We start from the raw sequence: 13,618 nt of genomic DNA, 5'->3' as shown, positions 1-13,618 counted from the left end.
CATCTATAACATGCTTATTATAACAGATAATGCAGGAAAGATGCTACAACACTAATTTACACGATTACGTTTGCATTGTTTTTATATTGTTATTTATCTGTTTGTGTTAGCTTCCAGGAAGCAAAAGTTCTGTCGTATTATTTGGGTTTAGTTTGCAGTGAAAAAGAAATGTCATTTTTATTATTTATGGTAAAAGTAAAAATAACTGTTAAATGCTTTCACAATGTGTCTTTTTTCATTCATTAAAGCCTCCTGAACGCCTCTTATTTCACACATAAGAAGGCTGTTAATGGGTTTTACTGTAAAATAACCAGAGGAGATGAAATCAATACATTGCCTCAGAATGTCCGTCAGGGATGAAGAGTACAAGTTTGAAGATTTAGTAAAAAATAAATACTGATTGAAGAAGTAATCAGGTGTGTTACCAGAGTTTAAGTAGTAATACCACAGTGTAGAGATATTCACTTACAGTTTCCCCTGACCAGTGCCCGTGCACAGAACAGGATGTATGAAGGGGGAGGCAGTGAGAGCGAGCGGATAACTGTTGAAAATGACGTCTTTGTTTGGGTGTTAAGTTCAGATATCAGCACCGGTAAGTATTTTATTGGTACCTTCATTCATGCTATGAAATAACGCTTTAAATCAGGCCTGTTCAATTAGCAGCCTGCGGGCCACATGCAGCCCAGAAGCAACCTTTGAGTGTCCCGGGCAGGGATTGGTACCGAGACCTGATATTAAACAGCCCAAGGCAAATTTAATCAAAACCGTAATAATAGTAAGCTCCAACGTTATCAGCGTTACATTTTAAAGTTTTGGTTTCATGTATCATCATGAAGCAGCCTCTCTCCTGCTCTCTGCATGTCAGGGCTGACCTCCTCCTCACAACCTCCTCCTCACAACACACACACACACACTCACACACACACACACACACACACACACACACACACACACACACACACACACACACACCAGCGTGAAGTCAGACAACAGCAGAGAGGCCGCGGAGCAGATGAAGGGAGATTACTGTTGTTGACGACAACTACACTTGTTACTGTGAGTAAGTGCAATAAAACCACTGCCAGTAAAAAGCCAATACTTTATCAATACATGTGTTCAGCACGTAGAAAGCCAAATTTCAATCTGCTCTGTCCACAGTCTTTCAGACTGGTACCAACAAAAGAGAGGACTCAGTAGCAGGACTCAAGTTACCAAAAGCTTGGGGCTTACGCAGAATGCAAAAATGCAAGATATCGGGTCAAAAACCAGAGAACACTGGGAACAATGGGCTCGAACACGTGCTCCAAACCACAGAGACAAACTGGCACAGACAAAGGGCAGCAGGTGGACTAAATACACAAGGGAGGAGGGGTAATGAGGGACAGGTGAAACCAGTCAGGGCGGGGCAGGTAATCACACAGGAGGGAAACACACAGGGGCAGAAAGTGAAGTACCTGAAACGAGGGATCGAAATAAAACAGGAAATACTAACATAACTGAAAACAAGGAAACATGACCTTGATGGGGACTTCAGGGTGTAACACAGTCGCTCATTCACAGCTATTATGGTTTACGATCACGGTTTACACAAGCACATCGCACTCGTGGGGCTAACAGCAAACTGTTAAAGACAAACTCAAATGAAAGCTGTCTGTATGTAGTCTGACACTTTATCTGAAAATGTACCTGAAACAGCCGACCTGCAGACAAAATGTACCTGAGGCAGCCGTCCTGCAGACAAAATGTACCTGAGGCAGCCAACATGCAGACAAAATGTACCTGAGGCAGCCGGGCTGCAGACAAAATGTACCTGAATGTCTGACAGACAGACAGACAGACAGACAGACAGACACTTTCACTTGTAATTGAGTATTTCCACAGTCTTGTATTGCTACTTTACGTCTTTCACCCCTCCTATATTTTATTTTCAGCATGCAGTAGTGTGTACATTAACATCGTATTATCTCTTACCATCAGTGGTGGAATGTAACTAAGTACATATACTCAAGTTTTGTAGGACAGTTTTTAGGTACTTGTAATTTACTTAATTTTGAGTATGGCAACTCTGCTACTTGTACTCTATCACATTTTAGAGGTAAATATTGTATTTTTCACTTCACTACATTTGTCTGACCGCTTCAGATTTTTGCATATTGTGGAAAGACTTGGCTGATTTTTCGAATGACAGAGCAGTATTTTGTAAGCATGATTTTTTATTTATTTTATTTTATAACTGTCTAAAGCACATGTTCAACCAAAAGGTTGAACATGTGCTTTTATGGTAAAGGTGGTGATGCTATGATAATACATTTCCAATTTTATGGAATTAAAAAAAAATGATGAATACTCACTGTTGTTAATAACATATATTTAATGTTATTCAATTTTATATTTGATGTGTGTGTGTGTACATATATATATATATATATATATATATATATGTACACACACACACTCATGTATGTATGTATGTATGTATATATATATATATATATATATATATATATGTACGTATGTATATATACATATATATATATATATATATATATATGGACCTTAGTCACATGGCGATTAATGTGTTAATGCTGACAGCCCTAAAATAAATAAATTTTTGTTATCATTGCCCCAAGAAAAAAAAGCAAAAATAAACAAATAAATGAATAATTTGTGAAAAAAATAATTCTTTAGTGTGGACTTAAAGTGCTTTAAAAATTATTTGACATGCCTCCCTCTTTTTGCACCACCTCCTCCCCCTCCTTAAATAAGGAACAGCTTTATAAGTAAAAATAATAATTAAAAAAAAAAATAGGTGTCATGTTTGGACCTCAATCACATTTAGATGAGCATGTTAACGCTGACAGCCCTAAAATAAATTACTTTTTGTTATTATTGCCCCAAGAAAAAAAAAAAAGAAAGAAAGAAATGAAAAGGCAAAAATAATCGTTCTTCAGTGTGGACATTAAAGTGCTTTCTGCACCACCTCCACCTCATAAGTAACGAACAGTCCCTGATGTCTGGTTTTGAACATGCAGTATTCAGCGTTATCACCTCACATCTCTCCGCCTCCCTCTCTCTCTCCCAGTCTTCTCCTATGTCTCTCTCCCAGCTGAGGGGTGGAGGCTGACGGCTGATGCCTTTCTGAGGAGAGGATGGAGGAAACAGGGAATTAGCGGCTCTTCTTCAGTCGGTGTTCGCAGAGACAGAGCCGTGATCAGCAGCCTCAGCAGGGACATTTGTCTTTTCATGGGGCAACAAACGGCTTAAAATGACCCGGGGAGTGAATCTGCAGCGCGAGGTAACACACACACACACTCACACACACCTTTCCTCTGCTTTTCCTGGTGCGACGCTCATCATGTTCAATGTAAGCATCTGTTATAGGCTGTATGGGGGCCGGTGGGGGGGTGGAGAGTTACATAACAGCCGAGCCGAATCACAGATTAATTAGGATTGATTAAGAAGAGACGCATGTAGATATGATTATTAACTGTAGAGGGGGTTCTCCTCCTCCTCCTCCTCCTCCTCCTCCTCCTCTCTGTGACATGATGGAGGAGGAAAAAAGCAGCCGGTTATAGATGGAAGAAACATGAAGGTGTTGAGGAGAGAGAGAGAGAGAGAGAGCCTGCAGGCCTCACATCACCACAGGAGCACCAGCAGCCACCAGCTCTGCTGCTGCTGCTGCTGCTGCATTCAAACACAAATATGAAGATTCATCTTATTGTTATTATTATCTGGTTCACCTCCATCTCCATGACAACGGGAAATCTCCAGCCTGTTAGTTTGCTCTCCGCTTCCTGCACCTTATCCCATCACCCCCCCTCCTCCCAGCATTTAGCCCCAGCCATAAAAACAAAACAAAAAAAAAAACCTCTGTTATCACGCTTATTAAGTTCAGGTAAATCCCCAAATCTGGTCACTGTGTCAGCTGGTGATCTGCTGACCAGGTAATTCAGGTTCATGCTCTGATTTAAAAAAAGAAAAGGGAATTTTAAAAGTAAAGCTTCATCAACATTTTTGTGTTTCTCTTCTCACCGTAGTTTGAATTATAGGACGATTTTTCACCAAAAATTACTGCTAGCCATATAAGAAGCACTCACATTTTATATTTAGGTAAAAGTAGTGATACGGCAGTGTAAAAATACTCTTTTTAGTTACAAAATCTGCAATCAGAATCTTACATAAAGGGTAACTTCTGCGTTTTTCAACCTGGACCTTATTTTCCCTGTTTTTGTGCTCAAACTAAGGCTGTTAAAATAACGCCTTAATTTAGATTAATCAATCACAGAAAAAATAATGACTTAAAAAGATTACTGCGGATGAATCGGGTTTGCTGTTGCCCTTTGACCCGGTGCGTCACTGAAAGCCACAGAGGCTCTGTCACATGATGGAGGCAGACGAGACGACGCTGTTTGGAACATTTACATTTAAAAAACACCCACATGGAACTGTTGATAGGAGCACCGTTCTCTGCAGGTTCTTCTGCAGTAACCTAAAATATCACCTCAACGCAAAGCATTTAGCAGCGAACCCAGAGGTCTGAGCTAGCACAGCTTCTGATGCTAACGCTAGCAGCCAGCCTCTTCATGCCACACTCAACCAGGTGTTTAGACTGAGTCAGTCTACCTGTGACCGACCTACTAACTCCCTCACAAGATGGACTGCAGACTAGTTTTGGTGGTCTCCAGTGTGAGATTGCCCAGTTCAGACCAGAGATTCGTGATGAGATGAAACTGTTTTTGAATGTTGCAGAGAAAAGTGTCAGCGGTGTGAACTGGCCGGTCTGAGCTCGACTCAAGATGGCTGATGGTGTCACCTGCAGCTCAGCTGGTCAAATGGCAGGCAGCTGGTTTTAAAGCACGTCACCTGTTTCAACAGCCAGTCAGCTTGTATTGAAGTCCTCTGGTCAAGTCAAAATGACTGCAGACGGCGTGTTGGCTTGCTGCGGCAGGTGCTCCGTCCCCGCCGAGCCTTCTGTTTCTGTCCTCACAGTGTGCCGGTGTCAGACGGTGGGTCGCTGCTGCTGCTGGCTGTATGTGCTTATGCCCCGCCCACACACACATTCTCATTGACTGATGAATTGGCGCTGGTTATTTATATTATTGTGGCGTATTGATTATGAATACAGTCCATCTGATGCTGGTTTTGTTTCATCACTGTAGCCAGTATCTCACTATCACTATCCTCATTCAGATTTTAAGAAGCTACAAATTATATTCAGCCACAAAATAAGTCTGAAAAGCTGCAAATCAGAACGGAAGTACAGAGAGTTGCTGACTAGAGATGATACGCCGTCTCATCGTGGTCACTTCCTGTCAATGTTACAGATCAGAAGTACAGAGAGTTGTTGACTAGAGATGATACACCGTCTCATTGTGGTCACTTCCTGTGAGCTAGCAGCTTTTTAGAACGTTGCAGAGCGGCGCATTGCAAGTGGTCGCCTGTTTCAACTGGTCTTGTCACAAATCTTTGGTCTGAACTAGGCTTTGGACAGCATGCCTGCATTGCAGAATCAAAAGAGGTGTGACATACAACACAACAGCATTGGCCTCTAGTGTGACATCTGCACGTCGGCAGCACTTTATGAAGAATAACAACATGACAATAACAATTATTTACCATCTCTGTGATGTGGCAGCTGATGTCGTCCTCTTATTTCCCCAGGTTTAGACAACAGAAGCACGTGATTAGGTTTAGAAAAAAACATCATGATTTGGCTTAAAAGAATTACATTTGTTACTAACGTAATGTTGGGCCACGTTATATACATCATGTGACTTAGCTAGCAAACTACATTGTTAATTAAGCAACTCAGTTGACTTGTGGTTTCACACAGGAAATGATCAGCGGTCTCTCGGGGTGAAAGTCCAGGGTTTGTTTGACTCATCCACCTCACCTCCTAACTGCCTTGTATGGACTTTCTTGCTCTTTATACTACAGTAGTTGCCAGCTGTGCATTTTATAACGAAAGGTGCCTTTGTACATCAGTATGTTACACGAATGTCCGCTGATATAGCGCAGGTATGTCAGTAGACTTTCACATCTACATATGACGATGACTTTGGTCGCTGACCTACTAATAAACGAGCCGGTCTCACTCCGGAGTCGTCGAAATCCAGCTTGAAATTTTGGGCAGTGACTTGTGGCGTCAGAAACCAACGAAAAGAGGCGTCCTTTAACGTCGGCATGATACGCGGCAGGACAAGAATGAAAGTTGAGGCCAGTGTCCGACTGGGGCAGGTGGGGGAGGGGTGGTGGATGGGTCCAACAAACAACGACTTTCACCCGAGAGAGAGCAGTGTTCGCATTCCATAAGATTGTAAAGCCAAGCCCTGTTCTTTTTTCCTAAACCCAACCATGTGTTTGTTGTTGAAGAAAAAAACGTCAATCCACGGTGTTGTACCAACGTAGTGCTTTTATTTTGAAAGAGACTGTATGCAAACTGTACATTTCCTGTGAAAACAGAAGTGTATTTTGAAAACAGACAATGCAGGTAACAGGCTGAAGTTGACATGGCGTCCCAGAACGTCAACAACCATCACACCCAGGGTACCTTGGACGCCGTATGTGGTCGTGGAAAGTCCATGACCAAACGTGGACATGTGATGAAGTCGCAGTGAGGATGTGATGAGGAGGCAGTTTCTGTGTTCAGATTCTCCTTCCATTGAAATAAACTGAAAAATATAACACAGAGTATCCTAATTTTTTTTAAAATGTTAATGATTAACGAGTGCATTTCGAGCAGGAATCCACCAATATAATATTGTTTGTGTTTGGAAAATATTTGTGTTCTGAAAAGGTTAAAAAAAAAAAAACCCCTCTTAAAGACGGTAACAGTGCCCTTTAATTATTTTTTGGACATGGCCCCCTCAGACCTCCCTTAGGGACGCCACTGTTTGTGCCCACAAATCTCAGTTTGTAAAACTTCCAATTGTTCTGACTTAAAAAGTAAATACAGTTATGCCCTCTGAGATGTAGTGGAGGAAAAGTTAAAAATAAAAAGTGGCATGCAAAGAAAATACTCGAATAAAGTGCAAGTAACTCAAAATAGTACTTAGGTACAGTACTTGACTATTTGATGAATCACCTGAACTTTATTTAATCTGTGTTGTTGACTCTGAGATCTAATTTTTAAGACACGACAACCAGAATCAACACATAATTAATTCAAAATATAAATAAATAAATAAAAAGAGTAATTAAAAACATCAGATAATAAAACTTGAAAATCACTAGCAGAAATGAAATCACCTGTCTTAAAGACACTTCTGTTTAAACAAAAATATTTTATTGAACTTTTTTCTAACATTAACAGTGTCACCAACTGTTAGCAAATCAAATATATATATATATATATATATATATAGATTTTAATTAAATTAAATTAAAATAAAATACATTTATTTAAATATTTATATTTGCACATACACATACAAAAGAGGAAAAAACACAGTAAGTGAATAAAATAATAATTTAAAAAATACATAATACAAATGTAATTCTAAAAATAAAAATCACTACTTCTGCCAGTCTAACTGCTTATTTAAGAATAACTACTTTATGTATTCTAGTTACAGATTTAAACTCGAACTGCTTTGGAAGCTTTATAGATAGATATCACGAGATGATTAAAAATATAAGCATCAGAAAGCAGCTTATAGGACTTATAATAATTAACAGCTAGTTTTTCATTCATGTAAAAAATTATGTTTATTAAATCACTGATAAAACCTAATAATCTCAAATTAATCCAGTTAATCTATAGGATGTAATCTGACGTAAATACAGTTAATCTCTAATAAAATCAGTAATCTTAATTATTTTAAAGACAAATTATAAACATGTTTTTAATAAATGCAGTTTTTCTTCTAATAAAATGTGTCCCGCTGTCATAAAATCTTATTTTTGTTCCCCACTTTTCATGCTAATAAAATATAATTGCTACTGAAACCATGTTTTTATAATTAAAATGTGGTTTCTTGAATTAATTGTTGCCGCTGCTGAAAGGCAATTTTATTTTGATCCTGAGCTGCTGATACCTCTGTACTTCTGCTTATCTAAGATATTAAATGCACGACTTTGACTTGTAGTGGAGTAATTTTACTCTGGTGTATCGCTACTGTTACTCGAGTAACATATGTGAATACTTCCTCCACCAGTCGGTGTAGTTCAGTCGTCATTATGGATTACAGCAGTGACACAGTGTCCAGACTGCAAACAGGATTCAACACCTACCAAAACTCAGGGCTGGAACATAACTACGAATCTGAGGTACTTTTACTTTACTGGAGTCTTTTCTTGTTTTACTCCACTACAATTCAGAGAAAAATACTTTAGTTTTCACGCCACTAAAATGATCTGACAGCTTTAGTTATTTTTCTCCTACAAAGATGATCAAACAGCAAAGCAGTACAGCTCTTTGTGCCACAGGTGCAAATACAATGTGTGCTATGTCAGGTATCGATGATGAATTATAAAATATAAAGAAATTAGGATTATTAGTGTTTTCACTCTTATACACTGAGTAATGTTTGTTGTCAGTTGCGGCCACAAGAAGCAAAAAATTGTGCTGATAGATGATGTAATTTTAGAAGAAAAACAAAATATCAAGACCGGAAAGTCGAGTAACTTGGTATAAAAAGCAACAAAGTGTGTACGACCAGTTTTTGAAGTGACAGTAATGTACGTTTTAGCAGTACCGAAGTACTATAATGCATTAATAACAATATTTCAGGTGATATTGTAATATTTTTGACTTTATCCATGTAGATTTACGACTTTATTCTCATAATATCACGACTTTATTCTCTTAGATTTACGATTTCTGTTCTCGTAGATTAAAGACTTTATTCTCATAGATTAACGACCTTTCTTTAGATTTACGACTTTATTTTTGTAGATTAAGGACTTTATTCTCCTAATATTATGACTTAATTCTCATAGATTAACAACTTTATCGATGTAATATTATGACTTTATCCTCATAAATTTACGACTCTATACTCGTAGTTTAATGACTTTATTCTCTTAATATTACAACTTTATTCCCATGGGTTAACAACTTTATCCTCGTAATATCATGACTTTATTCTCGTAGATTAACGACTTTTTTCTCGTAATATTATGACTTCATTCTCTTAGAATTACGACTTTATTCTCATAGATTAACGACTTAATTCTCGTAATATTACGACTTTATTCTCATAGAGACTGACTTTATTCTTGGAATATTCCGACTTTATTCTCTTAGATTTACAACTTTACTCTTGTAATATTACGACTTTATTCTTGTAGATTAACAACTCTATTCTTGTAATATTATGACTTTATTCTCTTAGATTTCCGATTTTATTCTCGTAGATTAATGAGTTTATTCTTGTAATATTATGACTTTATTCTCTTAGATTTACGACTTTATTCTCGTAGATTAATGACTTTATTCTCAATATTATTACAACTTTGTTATCTTAGAGTTACAACTTTATTCTTGTAGATTAACTACTTTATTCTCGTAATATTACGACTTTATACTCGTAATATTTTGACTTTATTCTAGGAGATTAACGACTTTATTCTCGAAATCTATGATTTTTTTTTCTTTAACATGATCCTAATCCTCCTTCGTGTTTACTAACAATAGAAAGTATTGAATTTGCATCAACACTTTAGACTCTCATGTAAACTCAACACTTCCTGAAAAGCTGTTTCACATGAAAAGCCTCCATGGTTGGATGCCAACCAGGAATCCTCTTCTTCCCTGAGAAGCTTTTAATGTGAAACAAACCCACACTTTTCCTGTTGAAGTGTCAACTCAACAAAAAAATATATTTTCCCATTGTAAATCTGTGTCAGAGTCTCCTTGATTTTCTGTGTAATGTAGGTGAACTGGTCTTTTAATCACAGCGGACAGTCCTGTATGGTTTTGAATAATTAGGCCTTGTGCACCATGTTGAAGAGTAACAACAAACATTTTACATCAACAGAGGCTGATTTACTGTATTTTTGATATTCAGTTGTTAAATGAGGTTCTGAGATCTAAAGGCTCAAAGAAACATTGAGGGAACATCTGAAAATGATTTGTATGACGCGTTCTGAAGCCGTCTGTGCTCAGCTGTTTGTGTGTGTGCCTAAAAATAGCGGCATGTCCCCATGTGGCTTCAGCTCGATTTTGGCCACATCTGGATGTAGATACCTGGTAAACAGTCTCAGCAGCAGAGACGATGAAAAAGAGAACTGGAGTCATTATCATGGACACAATGAGCGCCCACTGATGCGTTCACTCGTCTCGTCACATCCAGAGACTTTCCTCTGAGTTCATCTGACACAGTGTGACACGGCATGCTCTTATTCAGCACATCCTGCCGCAGGCCCAACGTTTGTCAGCACGAACACACTCGTAGAAGAAAACCATCGTGTACACACAGTAACCTCCACTTCTGTCAGTGACTTCACCTGCTTTAACAATCCAATCAACCGATGCTAAGCCCCCCCCCCCCCAGTTTTTTCACCTCTCAATATTTTTAAAACTTTTTAATGCCTCTGTGGCGAGGATGGTCGTGACCTGAGGCATTATGTTTTCAGTTTGTCCGCCCGTCCTTTCGTACCTATGTACAAATGTCCATCCCATCCTTGTGAACGCGATATCTCAAGAACACCTTGAAGGATGTTACGACTGTTGTTGTTACTGTTGTAATTTATGTAAGTTTGTATTTTTCCTGCCCCAGTAGGGCTGCCTAAGGGTGGGGCGTAACAGGGAATTTTATCAACTTTGGCACAAATGTCCACTTTGAGTCATGAACTGATTAGAATTTGGTGGTCATAAGTCAAAGGCCAAGGTCACTGGGACCTCGTCTGTCTCATTCTCAGAAAAGTGATATTTCACAAACACCTCAAGAGAATTTCTTCAAATTTGGCACAAATGTTCATATGGACTCAAGAATGAACTGATTAGATTTTAGTTGTCAAGTGTTAAAGGTCAAGGTTGTTGTGACCTCACAAAACATGTTTTTGGCATGTGGCATGTTTTTTCATTTGACTCATTGTAATATTTCAAAAACACCTCAAGTGAATTTCTTCAAATTTGGCAAAAACATTCACTTGGACTCAAAGATAAATTGATTGGATGTTGATGGTCATAGGTCAACGGTCAAGGTCACTGTGACCTCGTCTATCTCATTCTTGTGAACATAATAACCCAAAAACATCTTGAGGGAATTTATCAACTTTGGCACAAATGTTCATTTGGACCCAAAAATAAACTGATTAGAATTTGGTGGTCAAAGATCAAGGTCACTGTGACCTCGTCTGTCTCTTTCTCGTGAACATAATAACCCAAGAACATCTTGAGGAAATTTCTTAACTTTGGCACAAATGTTCATTTGGTTCCAAGAATAAACTGATTAGAATTTGGTGGTCAAAGGTCAAGGTCACTGTGACCTTGAAACCATCTCATTCTTGTGAAAGCGATATTTCAAGAACACCTTGAAAGAATTTCTTCAAATTTGGCACAAACTTCCACTTTGAGTCAGGGATGAACTGATTAGAATTTGGTCATCAAAGATCAAAGTCACTGTGACCTTTCATCTATCCTATTCTCATGAACGCTATCTGAAGAACACCTTGAGAGGACTTTTTCAAATTTGGCAGAAACATTAACTTGGACTCAACGATGAACTGATTGGATTTGGACAGTCAAAGGTCAAGGTCAGTGTGACCTGTGTGTGATCTGTCTCATTCTTTTGAATGTGATATCTCAAAAACACCTGAAGGGAATTTCTTTAAATTTGGCACAAACATCCACTATGTGTCAAGGATGGTCTGTGACCTAAAGAAACATGTTTTTGGCGTATGGTCATGTATTTTCATTGTCAGCGTGATATCTCAAAAACACCTTGAGAGAATTTCTTCAAATTTAGCACAAACGTCCACTTGGACTCAAAAATTAACTGATTAGAATTTGATGGTCAAAGTCCAGTGTGACCTCACAAGATATGTTTTTGGTCATAACTCATACACTAATTGTGACAAAATATCACACAACAGGATAAAATAATGAAATGGTGACAATTTATATCCAAAAGGTCAAAGGTCAGCTTGACTGTGACATCATCATGTTTTAACATCATATCTCAGGAACAGAAGGGGAGACATTTGGTCACATACTTAATTGGTGACTCTAATCTTGAAACTGTGCTGATTGTATAGATCTTCCGTGTGTGAAGCATCCATGTTTTTTTTTACAGACATGGATGGAAACTGTCAGAGACACTGGACTTGGTGGGCAGAGTCATACAACTGAGAGGCGGTAATTCTAGTTGCTGTCTACCGTTAGCAAAGTATCTATCCGATTGGCTGCTAAATGCTCCAGTATGTCCACCAGCTAGTCGTTAACTTTGTCCATCTGCCTTTTCTGTTGAAAACGACAAAATGAGAGCAGTGAGGGTGGATCAAAACAGTAACGTCATGAGCCGTAAAACCAAAAACAACACCTTGAAACATGTTAAAAGGCTCCACATGTCCAAGGGAGCTGCAGAGTCAGGTGATAGTAACACCCTCCAAACACACACAGTCATTTAATCCATTGTTTATATAATGATATCAGCTACAGCAGCTTTCATGAAAATATTTCCTGTGAGAGTCAACTGCAACATCAGTAACAATCCAAACCACTGTTGGCTTTTGTTATCAGCAGCATCATAAAAAACGCTCTCTAAACAAGCCTTTATAATGTTTCTATTCACAGACACTCATCTATTAGAGCTAAAAAAAAACCACCCAGATGTTACATGAATGACATCTTTATGCACAAAGCAGATACGAGTACATTGTTCCTCCTCTGAAACAAGATGAAACAGACAAATGTTATCCAACGCTGTGTGGCCTCATCCAGTACATTCCTGCTATATTGTGAGCACTTGGGTAGACAGAGCTGTGCGTTGCCATGGAAACCTGCACTGCTCAGGCTCATAATATTCTCTGGTGAATGGAGAGCAGAACGGCTCCAACGCAGCCATTTGTCCCATTGGTTAAAAAACAAAACAAACAAAAAAACACTGATGGTGGCTCGGGCAGTGTGCATAGTAATGGAGATCTGCCACATCTGAGGTGTCACATCACTATTATATTGTATTGTACAGACCTTTGATTAATTTAATTATTTATTATTTCACCAGTGGGGTCTGACTCAGCCCCTGGAGGAACATGCTCTGACATGCGAACACAAAGCAGAGCGGTAAGGGTTCGTACAGTGTTTTAAATCACAAGGTCCCTGATGTAGACCTTTGGGGAAAACTCAAAAATGCTGCCTCTTTATCCAGCAGCTGGTTTATGGAAGATTTAAAATGCCTTTTTTAAAACAAAACAAGCACTGTCATATACACTCACTGGCCACTTTATTAGGTACCTTGCTGGTACCAGGTTGGACCCCCTTTTTAATTCTTGGTGTCATAGATTCAACAAGGTGCTGGAAACATTCCTCAGAGATTTTGGTCCATATTGACATGATGACATCAAACATCCATGATGAGAATCTCCCGTTCCACCACATCCCAAAGGTGCTCTATTGGACTGAGATCTGGTGACTGTGGAGGCCATTGGAGTACAGTGAACTCATTGTCATGTT

The 13,618-nt window shown here is 38.6% G+C and overlaps 1 protein-coding gene across 1 annotated transcript in view; it reads left to right on the top strand.

Annotated features, from left to right (window-relative positions):
- The first annotated feature begins 3,082 nt into the window (after positions 1–3,082).
- kcnj6 (potassium inwardly rectifying channel subfamily J member 6) overlaps positions 3,083–13,618 on the top strand; it is a 17,697-nt gene continuing 7,161 nt past the window's right edge. The window contains exon 1 of the mRNA XM_050041466.1: positions 3,083–3,295. The gene's annotated coding sequence lies outside the window, so the exon portion shown is untranslated. The remainder of the gene's footprint in view (positions 3,296–13,618) is intronic.

This window comes from Epinephelus moara, chromosome 3 (assembly GCF_006386435.1).
Source record: "Epinephelus moara isolate mb chromosome 3, YSFRI_EMoa_1.0, whole genome shotgun sequence".
NCBI lineage: Eukaryota > Metazoa > Chordata > Actinopteri > Perciformes > Serranidae > Epinephelus > Epinephelus moara.
Note: the sequence above shows the minus strand (reverse complement) of the source record. Positions and strands in the feature narration are given on the sequence as shown.